The following is a 13,363-nucleotide window of genomic DNA, read 5'->3' on the forward strand; positions in this document are numbered from 1 at the left end:
GTTTGGCTTTTCTGAAACATTTTGAGATGACAGAATGCAAAAAGGTATATGGAAAACAATGCAATACGCACTGGTAAACGTGGTTCAGCATAATAAAAAATCAATATTGAAAATTCAATATGCTATATATAGAGTTATTGTCTTCTAGCCTGAGCTCACCCCATGTCGAAAGTCACAAAACGCAGGACTTGGTCAGTCCTGGGATGGGTCTTGGTGGACCTGTAGGTGGTACTCTTCCCTCTGGACTAGAACTTACAAACCAATGTTCTTCAATGGTGACAGTGGGCACTGTGCTGTAGAAGGTGCCATCCTTTGAACGAGACATATATCCACTCTCTGGGGTCCTGCCCCTCAGAGACACTGCAGCACTCTCCACTCCATTACAAAGGCCCCACTCCCTCTCCAACAGGCTTCATTCAAGACCATTTAAATTCTCAAAAGTGTATTCACCCCATCGTCCTGGCTAAATTCCACTCCGGGCTTCCTAGAGTTCTACTACCTGATCTGCTGTGTAGAGGTGCTTCTGAAGTATAATGACTGCCAGGTGTCACCCAGGTCAGTATGTGTGTTTTAGTGGTGGATAAAGTGGATCCATTCTTATGTGTTAAGTGCTTTGGGTTCCTTTTGGGTGAAAAGCACAGTATATAAGGAATTCATTATTATCAATTGAAATAACCAAAATGTAATGAACAGTAAAAAAAAAGCTTTTATAATGCATAATTCAAAATGGGGGAATTATGGAAAAGTAATGTAAAAGCATTATGTATGTCATTCTAGAATTTCTATGCAGATGCAATGTGGCTAACATCTACAAGATTCCACAGGTGGAGCTTCTGCTGGCAAATAAAATGCAGCGTCTTTGCATTCCAGTATGATCTGGGACAGCAGGGAGCTGTGACAGCGAAGCAGGTTTTTAATTAAAGATATACCAGTCAGCTTCTTAAATCTGATGCACAGGCACCTGACCTACATGGTAGGCCAGGAGCTGTATCATGTTTGTCGTCAAGCATTCGTAATTTGGTAGCAGAGCTCAAGACATGCAATCCTCTTAACGCACTCTGATCAAGACTCCATGCTGTCACTGATAGCAATATTTATTATTGATGCGTTCATTTAAATATGCACAAGGACAAAATTGTGTGGGTTGTTCAGTGCATTAAGTCTTGCTTTTCCATGGTTGTCTCAACAAGAGAGGGCTGAGGTCACAGGCTGAGCTCTTCCTGAGGAAGAAAAGTATGATTTGAAATTCAGCCTCTCAGTACTCGGCATTAAAAAGGTGATGGATAAGAAATAAAATTAAAGAGCAACTCCACAAGCTGTCCTTGGTTCAGAACACTGAAGAGTGTGGAATTTGACATATCTGAGTTTAAAAAAAGAAACTTTCTCAGCCTGCTCAAAAATACATACTGTGGAAGCAAGTGTAAAGCCTGAACTAAATGGTGCATTCAGGCCTACAGGAGCTGAGCTGTGCTGAACATTGCTCACAGGCGGAGTGAGAGATTATTATTGCTGCTGACACCATGCAGCTGTTGCTCAGTGGTTTTTTTTTCTTCTGTTGTTTTTTTCTGGGAGCACTTCACTTTTGCCTGTCTGTATGTGTGCATTTGTGCATGTGTTTGTGGTGTGTGTGTCTGCAGCTGGCACAGGCATGATGAGGAGGAGGAGAGAGCACAGCAGTGTGATCTAACACTAGCTGACAGGCAGGTTTCAGGGCACTCTCTGGGGTCCTGCCCCTCAGAGACACTGCAGCACTCTCCACTCCATTACAGAGGCCCCACTCCCTCTCCCACAGAGAACTCGATTAGCACACACACCAGTAAGCAAGACATGGCTACCCTAAGACACCAAACCTCTTTAATATTCATTGTGATCCATATTCAGAAATTGAGGGTACAGCTCAATCAGTTTGTCCTTTAATATATTACATTAATCTTTAAAATACCCCCTTCTGTTAGCTTTTTCTCACTATCCTTTAACACAGTAGCTGTTTGGCAAGTATTGCTCCCCTGTCTTTCTACAGTACCTTATCTATTTATGTAATACATTAATCTACAAACAAATGAGAGCGATCATTCTAGTAACTCAAAAGCAGAAAATGTTCTATTTTAATTATTCTTTGAAGGGTTAATGGAAAATTAATTCTTTACAGGTGACCTACAGCCTCCTGAGCAAAGTCAACTTAACTTAAGGACATGAGCAGAGTCTTATTCTTCTGCTCTTCTTCACTACTGTCATTAGAATTCATTACAAATCAGAACAATGCAAAAGTTGGAATTATCAGCACAATCAATTTAGTTTTCTCAGTGCATTCAAGAACCAGTTGATCTTTTTAAATTTGTACTTACTGACTGCCTTCAAAAATGAAATGCCTTCAAAAATAAAATAAAACTTTTTTGTTTAATCAAATAACCTTCCATGCATGTATTAAAAGCTTCCAGTTGACATGTGTATCATTTGCTGTTAGTATTGTTGAGGAATTTTTCAGTTTAGGATCTTTTTGACTTTTGACATATTACAGAGAGAGAGAGCGCAGTGGTTTACTTTAATACCTAGTAGTGTAGTGTAGCTACAAGGCAGACAGACAGAGACAGACAGACCTGTGGCTCAGCTGGGACCTGCTGCCATTGTGACACTCAGAACTGAGTAAGAGAAGACAAGAATAGGCGACATAAGTTAGACATGGCAGAACCCTATATACTGTATATCAACTGTGCGGTAGTTTTCCTGGTCCTCACTTGGCTGGGCCTATCCCCAGAAGTGTGCTTTTGACTTCCAAGATTTATCAAAGATATTTGTAAAGACTCTAAAATTAAATGGGAGGAAAATGCACCTGGATAATTCTGCATAAAGAAGTCCAGGATGACAATAAACCTGAGGATGACAGGCCCAGCTTTATTAATAGTTAGCAGACTTGTCAGTTGCCTCTTTTGACATTGAATCTGAAAGCCCGAAACATACAGTTTAATGAGGCTCCGTGTCCCTTAAGAATATCTGGGGCACAATGAAAACACAAAGGACTGGAACAACAACAGAAAGCAAAATGAACAATAAAACAAACAGCAGTAACTAAAGAGCAAGTAAGAAAGAGCTTGGATTATTATGGAAGAGAAGAAATAAAATGAGACAAGGTAGAACGAAGAGGAAGAACAGAAAGATGGAACAAGACGGAAAGCGAGGGAGGGGATATTAAGAATGAATTTCCCAGTGAAGGGTTTATATGCTCTCCTTTGTTGACAGCTATTCAGTCTTGAACTGTGAAATAAGATTATGTCCCTAATGCCCTGTGTTCAGGACAGATAAATATATTTTTTAGAAAACATTTCTTTCCACTACACTCTTTACCACGCAGTAACTCCCCCCCCACACCCCATCAAATGCCCCGCAGGGACAGTGTTTGACTGCACTGTGGAATGCTGCGTGCGACTGTAATCTACGTCCCCTCAGGAACAACGCGCACTAACTGATAAGTGCCATGAGCCAGAGCGGGGACGGATTCCGTCAGGCCCGCTCCAGCCGAGCGCGATGGCATGCGGCATCTTCTCAGGGCGGGCTGAGGTAATGCGAGCCGACGTTTTTGACATTAGACAGTGCTCCGCTTATGGAGCGCTGTGGAAAAGTTCACAGTCTGGCTACCGGGAGGTCTCGGGGAAGATGGTGTTGGTGGCGGGGGAGGAGGGTTGTGGGGGGGGCGCGGTAGTGTGGAAGCAGTGTGAATGTGTAAATGTTACAGCTTACAGAAATCACTGAGGGAGAATCGTCTCCCCTCTCCTGCTCTGCTCACATCTGGAGCTGCAGGCCACACTTTGGAGGCTGAACTCCCAGCTGCCTCACTCCGAGATTCTGCTGCACTTTGTGCTGAAGAACAGATAAAAGGAGACCACTTGACCAATGCATCTTATTTAGCTGTTAGTGGTCTGACGATCTGGGAATCTCCACTAGCCATGTATTGAAGATTCCCAGGAAATCCGCTTTAAGAACATGGGCAGCTTGTTTCAGACTCATAGAACCCTCTGGAAAGTGGTGTTTCCTTTCCTCATCCTTTAAAACACTTATTAATTTTGTAACGGTGTTACTGATCTTAAAGAAGAGCATTGGGTTGAATTTGTTCATATCTTTCACGATTTATAGAACATAAGACATACAAGAGGACGCCATTCAGCCCCACTGGTTTGGCTGCTAATAGCGACCTGGAGGATCTTGTCCGATGGTTTCTTATAAGTCCGGGTATCAGCATTGACCATATGGCTAAGTAGCTTGTTCCAGAGTCTCACAATTGTGTGTTAAACTGTGTCCTGATCTCAGGTCTACACGTTTGTCCCTATGGTTTCCACTTGTGTTCTCTGGTTTGTGCTTCGCTGTCGATTCTGAAAACTCAAATCAGGTCAGTTCTCTCATACTCTTTTCAAAGACTAAAAAGATTCTAAAAGACTAAAAAGATCAGAGTAGGTAATTTCTTTAAGCTCTGGAATGTACCTAGTCATTATTTGAACCGATTTCAAGGTAGCAATACTTTTTTTACTGTGTTGAACAAAACTACACATGGTATTTAAAATGAAGCCTTACTCGTACTTTGTATAATTTGGAGTATCTCCTCATCTCCTCATTATTGTATCTGTTCAAGATTAAACAGGTTCACTTTGTTAAATCTGTTTGTGTATGTCATGCCTGTAGTACCAGGAAGAAACCTGCTCACTCTTCTTGGTCCTAAATCCAAGCAGAGATCTCCTTTCAGCAATGTCCCGTTCTGTTATTTGTTCTCCTTTCAGCAATGTCCCGGTCTGTTACCATGATTATTTTGTACCCTGGGTGCACCACTAGATACAACTCTTCCCAAATGAATCAGAAGTACAGCATGTGTCTGTCATTGCAGAGAGAGAAAAGGCTCTCCTATTCCCACCTCATTCCCTTGGACACCAGTTCACTTCACTGCTGGTGAAGAACTGTACCCTTTCAGTACTATATTCAGACATTAACAACAGCAAATGGAGAAGTACTTCCTTGTTGTACAACTCTTAACATGTTTTGTAGGAACTAGTGTATAAAAGCTTAATACTGGATAGACTGTGTGCTGAAACAGTTTAGAAATGGGATAAGCCAAATGTTATTCTTTGGGAAAAGTTCAGGAGACTTGTACATGTTGTTGGGGCATTAACTATCAGAGCCATTGCAAAGCAAGCACTGTTCAGATTTGCACGGCAAAGGTCTCCCTCTAGCAAAGAGGTCATTTGCTTTTAGGGATTTTCCCACAGATAGACATGTGCAATTTGCATGGCTGTCCCATTCACATCATGAATATTTAAATGCCCTGGACCGGCCTTTTAATTCTTTTAATTGCTTTGTAGTAATCAACACCATTGGCACATTATGCTAATGCTGTGTAAAACCTCCTGGAGGCTGGGAGCTGGTGCTACAATGGCAAAGGCCTCAGAGAGCCTGCTATCTGGAGCGTGATACCTTCTTCAAACAGACCTACTGGACTGTCAATGACACGTGAGCAAACAGCAAAGGATGACTGATCCGTGTTATTTTTACTTCTGTGTGCAGTACATCCTCAGGTCCCAGAGGTAGCCATTTTTGTACTGTATGCCAGTTGGTCTATGATGCAGAAGAGATCAGTGTACCCCAGCTTCCTGGGGATGGAGATCCATGTTTGTGCTATAGGCATTTCCCCCTCTGTGTGGCAGCTGATGTGGGGGATTGCGACACAACTGGAGGATTGTGGGAAAGCCCTATTTCACTTCCTAAAAAGTTCTTTATGATTCACCAGGCTAAAAGTAGTGCAAATCACTGTGATGACATTGTTAAGGCATTCAGTTCAAGAGAAGGACAGATTGGTCTTGTCCAATACGTTTAGAGGAAAACGAACATGTGTTCTTAGCTGTGATTAAAGTGGTCTAAATTTGCCTGCCATATCCCTTTTAACTTGAGCATCACTAGGCTGATTGGAATTCTTTCATAAAAGAAATAACAACATGTAAGAATTAACTCTGTCACATTTGAAATAAAAGGGTCTGCGAGCTGCGGTCAGTGTGTTTCTGGTCCATAGCTCAATTAAAGAGGTTTTGATTAGCAAAATCCACTTTGATTAGCAAAATTTGCTTATTCCTGGTAAGGGTCACAGCTACCTGGAGTCTATCCCTAATGCACAGGGGGCAAAGAAGAACTTCATCCTGGATGGACCCCACTTTGTGTCTTATGGGAGATATGTCTTGTACACACAAGGTCACTTTAATGACAATTAACCTAACCTGCATGGGTTTGAAAGGTGGGATGAGTTTGGAGCCCTCAGAGTAAAACCAAATATTGGGTGAGCATGCACACTTTATTTAATTTTCACAGAAGAAAGCCCAGTCTAGAAACCAACCCAGCACTCAAGAGCTGTGAGGCAGCAGTGCTTGTATTCCATTTAAAGATTTTTCACATCATGTGTCGATATTTATGGATAATTACAGTAAAGTGCTGTACTAGTATGCAAAGCAAACTGTATTTAACTAAATAATTGAACTAATTAAGTACTCTACATATTTACAGTCTCAACAAAACTGATTTAAAAAAAATATTTGCCTGACAATAGGTACATTATAGTTGGCACATAAGAAAAGATGATCGTAATTTGTTACTCTGAATATCAATTTCAGCAGTGAGTTATTATTATCCTGGAGGATTAGTTTTAAGGGAAATCGTTGACATTAATAAAATGTGCTTCCCCATAAGAGGAGCTATTATAATAAACAAATCAATTATACTGAATTAGGACACTATGGATAATTTTTGTGCTAAATACCTTCTGACATGCTAAATAGAAGCAAATCTGAAATATGTCAAACAAACTTTTTCCTATATGCTGTATGGAGCAGGTTAAAATCCTGTTTCTTGTTTGACAGGAATCAATGAAGCAGTCTCTGTTACTGTACCCTTCTCTACCTTATACATGAGGAGCCCATCCATAATGTCAGCCTCAGATGAGAGTCCATGAGAGTCATGGACACTAGATCTGTGCTTTTGTTTAGGAGATGGGCTTTTCATAGCAAATCTACCACTCCACTCCAGTCAAGAGCGGTGTGGCAATGTCTGATGGCTTAAATATGGATGTTTTTTTCAATCCTCAAAATAACGTACTACATACACCTACTGTAAGTCTCTCTGCTGCTATTATTTTAAACTGCTTTGTACAAAGAGCACAGGGGCGACAGAGGCATTAGCCATATCCTACCTTTTAATACCCTACCTTCCTGAGTGGCAACTCAAGGACAGGAGTTGAAGCCCATTTCCATCCCCCCCCCTTGAATCCTGCAGCACAGCAGGGACTGAAAGGCTGATTATACCTCACGGCTTAGTTAACGTGTTGTGCGCTCTAATGTGTGAGAAGAGGGGACGGGCTGGCTGCAGCATCTCTCTGCTAAAAGCCAACGAGAGGAGACAAGGCAGTGGCTCGGCCCCGGCTGATGGACGGTGTTGACTAATGGAATGTGACCTGAACAGTGTGGCGTGCTGTTAAGAATAACTTTTTCTCCCGTGGTCGAGAGGCACGGCGTTCTGGGCAAGGTGCTCTGCCACCGCGTCAGTCCTGATTACCCACACCGCAGGGCTGAGGTACCCCCGCGCGGCGCGGGGGCCGCAGGCTGCTGCCAGACCTCCTGGGGCCCTTCACAGGAAATCCTGAGGGAGGCTGGCAACACCGTGTGTCAGGGAGCCCCGAGCCTCTGACTCAACATCTGGGTCACATCGCCACCTCCTGCTATGCTAATATACCTGATCATTTCCACTTAACTAATGCGGAAGGATAGTGCCAGGGGTGAGCGAGGGATGGAGAGGACATTTGACTTGCGGTTTTTGTTCGTGACTCTCAGCAGTTCAGTTCTTTTTCACATAAACGTCTTTTAATGTGAGCCAGCCAAGAGCGGCTGTACTTCTAGTTTCCGCCGATTATTTAATGGCCTTCTACCCATCCATCAGTTTTCTAAACCACTTTATCCAGTATAAATCGGAGCCTCGCCCGGCGAGTACCGGGTGCAAGGCAGGATATAACCTGGAAGGGAGGTCATCCATCACAAGGCAGACGCACAGACACAGACACGCTTGCGCTCCCATCAGAGCCAGTTCTTACACAAGCCAGTTCACCTACCAACGTGTCTTTGGACTGTGAGAGAACCCACGTGAACACAGGGAGAACACACAAACTCCACACCAGGTCTGGAACTGAACCCTGAGCCCCAGTGCTGCCAGGCTAGAATGCTAACTACTGCACCACCATGCTGCCACTAAATTGACATAGAATTTCAAATTTACTGGAAATTGCAATATGCACACTGAGGCCAAATTTTGAATCACATTTTCCAGACAATTCCCGATTTATGCTAAATCAATATTGTGTTCTGTTCACGGCAAGGCATGATCACAACACAAAGGACGACTAGAAGAGGCTAAAACAGATTGTTCTGAACTCATCGACTTTGGTATTAGGGGATATTTTAAAAGAAAGACATTAAAACCACATGACAAACTGGATTCAGCCAGGTTTGCCTGTAGTAAGTTGGAGAGTGGCATTATGCATTCTTTTAGTGTGATTGTATAAAAACTTATAGTGCTTTTGTAGGTACACTCATAAGAGAATTCAAACAAAATTCAAAGGGGCATTCAGTTTTTCTTTCAGTTGTGGGTATAACATGTTTTCAAGCTTAGTTCTTTAAGATTTCCAAACAAGTTTGAGAATCTAAAGATGGACTTTAAATAGATTTAATATAAAAGCAGCTTTTAAACAACCCCCACCCACCCTCTCTTAGAACCCAGTCTGCTGGCTTTCTGAAACCGCTATGTAATGATATAATGGAAAAGGCTTATAAATATTGAAATATTGTGAAAGTTTCAAAAGCAAGGTTTCATTCCTGAGTGCCAAGGTCAGCACAGTGCACAGAGAAAAACATAAACAACCATTTATAATGCAGAAAACACACTCAACACATCTTGATTCATTCTGAAAAAGACGCGCGCTGTATCAGCCAGTTCTAAACACTCATTGAATTTATATTTATTAGTTTTAATTGATTGAGTGACTCATACTGGGCTCATGAGAAAACATTCCTGAAACTTTAATTATATTGTAATCACACAATTTTAAATACATTTCTTTTTCATTATGCAAAATTAACTTTACATAATTTGAAAGCAGTTAAAAGAAATCTAATGAAAGAAAGTGTATTTTATTTATGTCTGTTTTATTTTTTTAAATACAGCTTTTGTATCATTACATTCTCTTCATTATGTTGTCTCTACAACAGTTTTCAGTTGACTTTTCAAATTAAAGTGACAATTTTAAAAGCCTGTTTTTAAACTTTCAAGGTACAGCATCTTGAAGTGTGATAAAGAAATACTGTAGACCAGGAATCTCCTACATGGATTTGGAGAGCTCCAATCCACCAGGTATTGAAGATCACCATTAAGTCACCAACTTCTAAATATCTGGATCAATTCCATTGTGGTCAATTAAACAGGTACGTTTATTGAGCATTTTGGAACGAAAATCTACACTTCCACACACTTCACTTAATTGAACAGATTACTTGCAGCTTACAGGTGTAACGTCTTTAAAAACAAGTAACCTATAAGACTAACTGGACTGAGGCTCTCTGGGACTAGAGCCATCTAGTGCACCTCAAATTTTATTATTGGTGTGTTCAAACATTCATCTGCACAGGTTTTACGTATACTAGTGCTCTTTATATAATAAGGGATCGAAACAATTGATGCTGGAAATGTAAAGCACACTTCAGCAGAAGGTAACTGTCAGCTGTGTGCTTTTACCTTGAGCACTCTGGCTACAAGCTTATTTCATATCACTTTAAACTACTACGCTTGTCCCCTCACAACACAAATATACACATTTGTATAGGATTATGCAAACAAGCAGGGAAATTATGTAAAACAATTATTTCATAAAACTGGCCACTTGACCTTTAAGGTGTTGAACACAACTTCCTCCTTACTGCCAACACAGCATGTCTGAGTGTTTGTTCAGACCAGAGGAGGAGGTTCAGTTGTGGGAATGGTGGGGAAGAGTGTGACATTTGGCCACCCTCCCTCCATGCAGCAGAAAGGCCCTGGGGGGCAGAATTAGAGTGGGAAGAGAGCCGCTCAATTTCCTGTCACTGCCGATAATGAAGACAAGGCCCACACCATCCTGCTTCATCGCAGGCGCTGTCTGTCCTCCCGTCTTCATGCTAAACTGGAGGCACTGGCCACACACCTGCAGAGCACTAGGCGCTCTGAATGTTTAACACCTACACACTGACCCACCGGGAACACTTAAGAAATTTCAGGAGTTCTGTCAGGATCCTACAAGGTGCAAGGGTGCTTGCCAGTACAATCTTTCCAGTGCTTTCTTGCAACCTTTTTCTCCGGCTTTAGCCGTTTCATTTTAATTATTTAGGAGGACAGCCCTTCAAAGGGGCTTTTTTAACATCAGTCCCCCAAATATTTTTTTTCCTGCTGTCAAGAATTTGTAAGGCAACAACCTAACAATACCTTCACTGTGTTTTGTCATACCAGGGCAGAGTTCTGGTCTTTCTCTGGCTTGGAGCCACACCACTCCAGAGCCATGTCTGGTCACATGTTAGAAACTCAGCTGGACTGGCCTGGTCAGAACGGGGACAGGAAATCAGGGGCTGCAGGATTGCAGGAAGCAGTGTCTTTGAACCAGTAAGTGGAATTCCTCCCCATGGACTAAACTTCACTTCAGTGCCCTGGCAGAAAGAAACAGGCTACTGTTCTCCAGAGAGTGCTATCAAAGTGCAGACGATCAGGGTCAGTGGCTGAGTGATCACACTTCAGATACCAAAATCCCTGCTGAGGACACAAATACACGGAGAAGTGCAGCATCGCTGATCGTTAAGCTGTTTCCAGAAGGTTTTTATTTTTTGCAGAATTTACCTTCTGTTCCCTAGAGTTCTCCATGTCCAGGATAGAATGTACAGTATGAGGAATAGAGAGCAATACAGTTTAAAATGCAGCTGATGAAATATGTTTTGGAATGGGAACTGTGCAAAGACACAAACATTTCTGAAATGTAGAGAGTGGTTTGCAGTACTTAAGATACATGTATGCAGCCAAAACAGAAACATTTTCAGAGCAGTGCTGCAAGTGGGTAACAATGCTGTTCATTTGTACATTCACCTTGATCATCAGGCACGTACGATAGCAATAAAATGATCTCAATAATCTGTTATTAAGAAAATACCCTTTTGCAAGCCATGTATTAATTCTAATAACTGACCAGACTTTTAAAGAAAGAACCATCTATAATAAGCAATGATTTTACATTTAAGTGATGTTATTCAGATTGAACTGAGGGCATGTGGAGCGGTGGTTCTGCGCCTGTGGCTGGAAGGTTGCCAGTTCAAATCCTGCAGCTGGCAGAGGAATCCTACTCTGTTGGGCCCCTGAGCAAAGCCCTTAACCCCAACTGCTCCAGGGGCACTGTACAATAGCTGATCCTGGGCTCTGACCCCAGGCTTCTCTTCCTGTCTATGTGTCTCATGGAGAGCAAGTTGGGGTATGCGAAAAGACGAATTCCTAATGCAAGAAATTGTATAGGGCTAATAAAGTGATGTTATGTTATGTTATATACCAGAGAAGTAAACCATATAAAAATGTAAAGCTTACACAGCACCTGTTTTAGAATATGCACTTGGATGTTCCTACGCCTCTGCAAGAGAAATGGACTTGTTCCAGCATCCTGATAAGACTGTAATGAAACAGAACAGCACTGGAAAGGAATACACAAGGTCGTTTTGGGTGTCTTCTCAATCTTGAAGTTCTAACTAGTCCAGAAGGATTGATACAAGCAAAGGGAGGAGAATGGGGCCCAATCACCCTCAGTAACACAACAGCACTTAAAAGTACAGACCTGTACTTACCCCAGTCCACCATGGCTGATGCCTGCCAGTTCAAACAGAAATCAGAAAGGGCACACACCTGTGTTTCCAGGCCCACAGTCTGGGGGGTTGATGGAGAAAGTGTTGCATTGAAATAGAAGGCCTGATCATACAGGCCACAGGGGTAACAAATTGAGTGGCCATTACAGTTAAATAAAACAGCACATGCAGGACTACGTAGAGGTTGAACGTGAAAAGATGATTCTTTCCTGGAAGAGGCAGGAACTCTCAATGAATGGAATAAATTATCCTGCTAGTCACTGCTTCACTGTAAGTGAGCACAGCCTGATTAGGTAAAGTGGTCTGAATTAAGATGTCACAACTTGTGAAAAGGAGAGATGAGGTCTGAACTCGAACTTTGCCATGGGAACACAATAGTTTTGTCTGAACAATTTTCCAAATCATTTTTTTTCTTTTACTTTTTAAAAACTGCAGACATATTTGCTTTAGGACAGCCTCGATTTGTGATTTGTAGTCTATATATGCAGCACAGGAAATTTTGAACCTCCAGTCTTTGACAGCCACTTCTTTATCTTGTCTCACTTCACTTTGTGTGAAATTTCTAAAATATTATGTTTTAATATATAATATTTGTATTGTAACTACACATATGAGTAGCAAGAACGTCAACAGGAATAAAAAGTATCTTTTTATTTTTACTACTCATCAGTAGGAATCATCTTTAAACACTTCATCTGTACCGTTTCAGTCAAATAAAATACACTGCATTTGAAACAAATATTTACAGTACAATGAATCCCATGCGGTCAGGGTGACTTCATAGCTACAAAAGAATACAGATATAAGATATAAGAATCAGTGGTCATGGAAGCAGATGTAATATTCAGGTGATTATACTGATGAGGCGGCTTTCAAATAATGGCCATCTATCTCACTTGAAGCCTGGGAAAAGTCAATTTTCCTTTTGGCCGCCAGTGAACTTTATAATCCAGCCAGTGAAACAGAGTCTGAAAAAATCATCTAAACTGTACATCCTTTGCCTAAAAACAAGTTCACTATCCTGCATGATCTAATTACTACAGTGCAGAAGCACCTAGATACACAGATGTGTGTATTATATATAGAAATATTTCTTTTCCTCTGCATCCATGCTTTATCAGTCAAATGAACAGGCTCTCTCACCCTGGAGCCAGACACAGGCTTGGAAACATCTAATCCTGCAGTGAATTTTGGGGAATAACGTTTGTTATTTTGGGTAAATAAAGGCATAAAATATGCCCCATTAAATGAACATTCTTTAAACCCAAAATGCTTCACATATAGTACTGAACCAAAGAGAGAAGCTCTGCACCCACCTGGGTGACAAGTGGCAGCCATTGTGTGTCAGCAGCTCCAGTGTACAGCAGATCAGATAGAGAAGAGAGAAACTGTTCACCAACTGTGTTTTAGGGAAAACTGTAGGGTTACCTGAC

At 41.6% G+C, this 13,363-nt stretch overlaps 1 long non-coding RNA gene across 1 annotated transcript; it reads left to right on the forward strand.

Annotated features, from left to right (window-relative positions):
• The first annotated feature begins 9,343 nt into the window (after positions 1-9,343).
• LOC148646290 (uncharacterized) lies at positions 9,344-12,589 on the forward strand. Its single transcript, XR_015927939.1, has 2 exons — positions 9,344-9,491; positions 10,546-12,589. It is a non-coding gene; the product is annotated as an uncharacterized LOC148646290 (long non-coding RNA).
• The last annotated feature ends 774 nt before the right edge of the window (positions 12,590-13,363 follow it).

This window comes from Lepisosteus platostomus, chromosome 17 (assembly GCF_059453375.1).
Source record: "Lepisosteus platostomus isolate fLepPlt1 chromosome 17, fLepPlt1.hap1, whole genome shotgun sequence".
Lineage (NCBI taxonomy): Eukaryota > Metazoa > Chordata > Actinopteri > Semionotiformes > Lepisosteidae > Lepisosteus > Lepisosteus platostomus.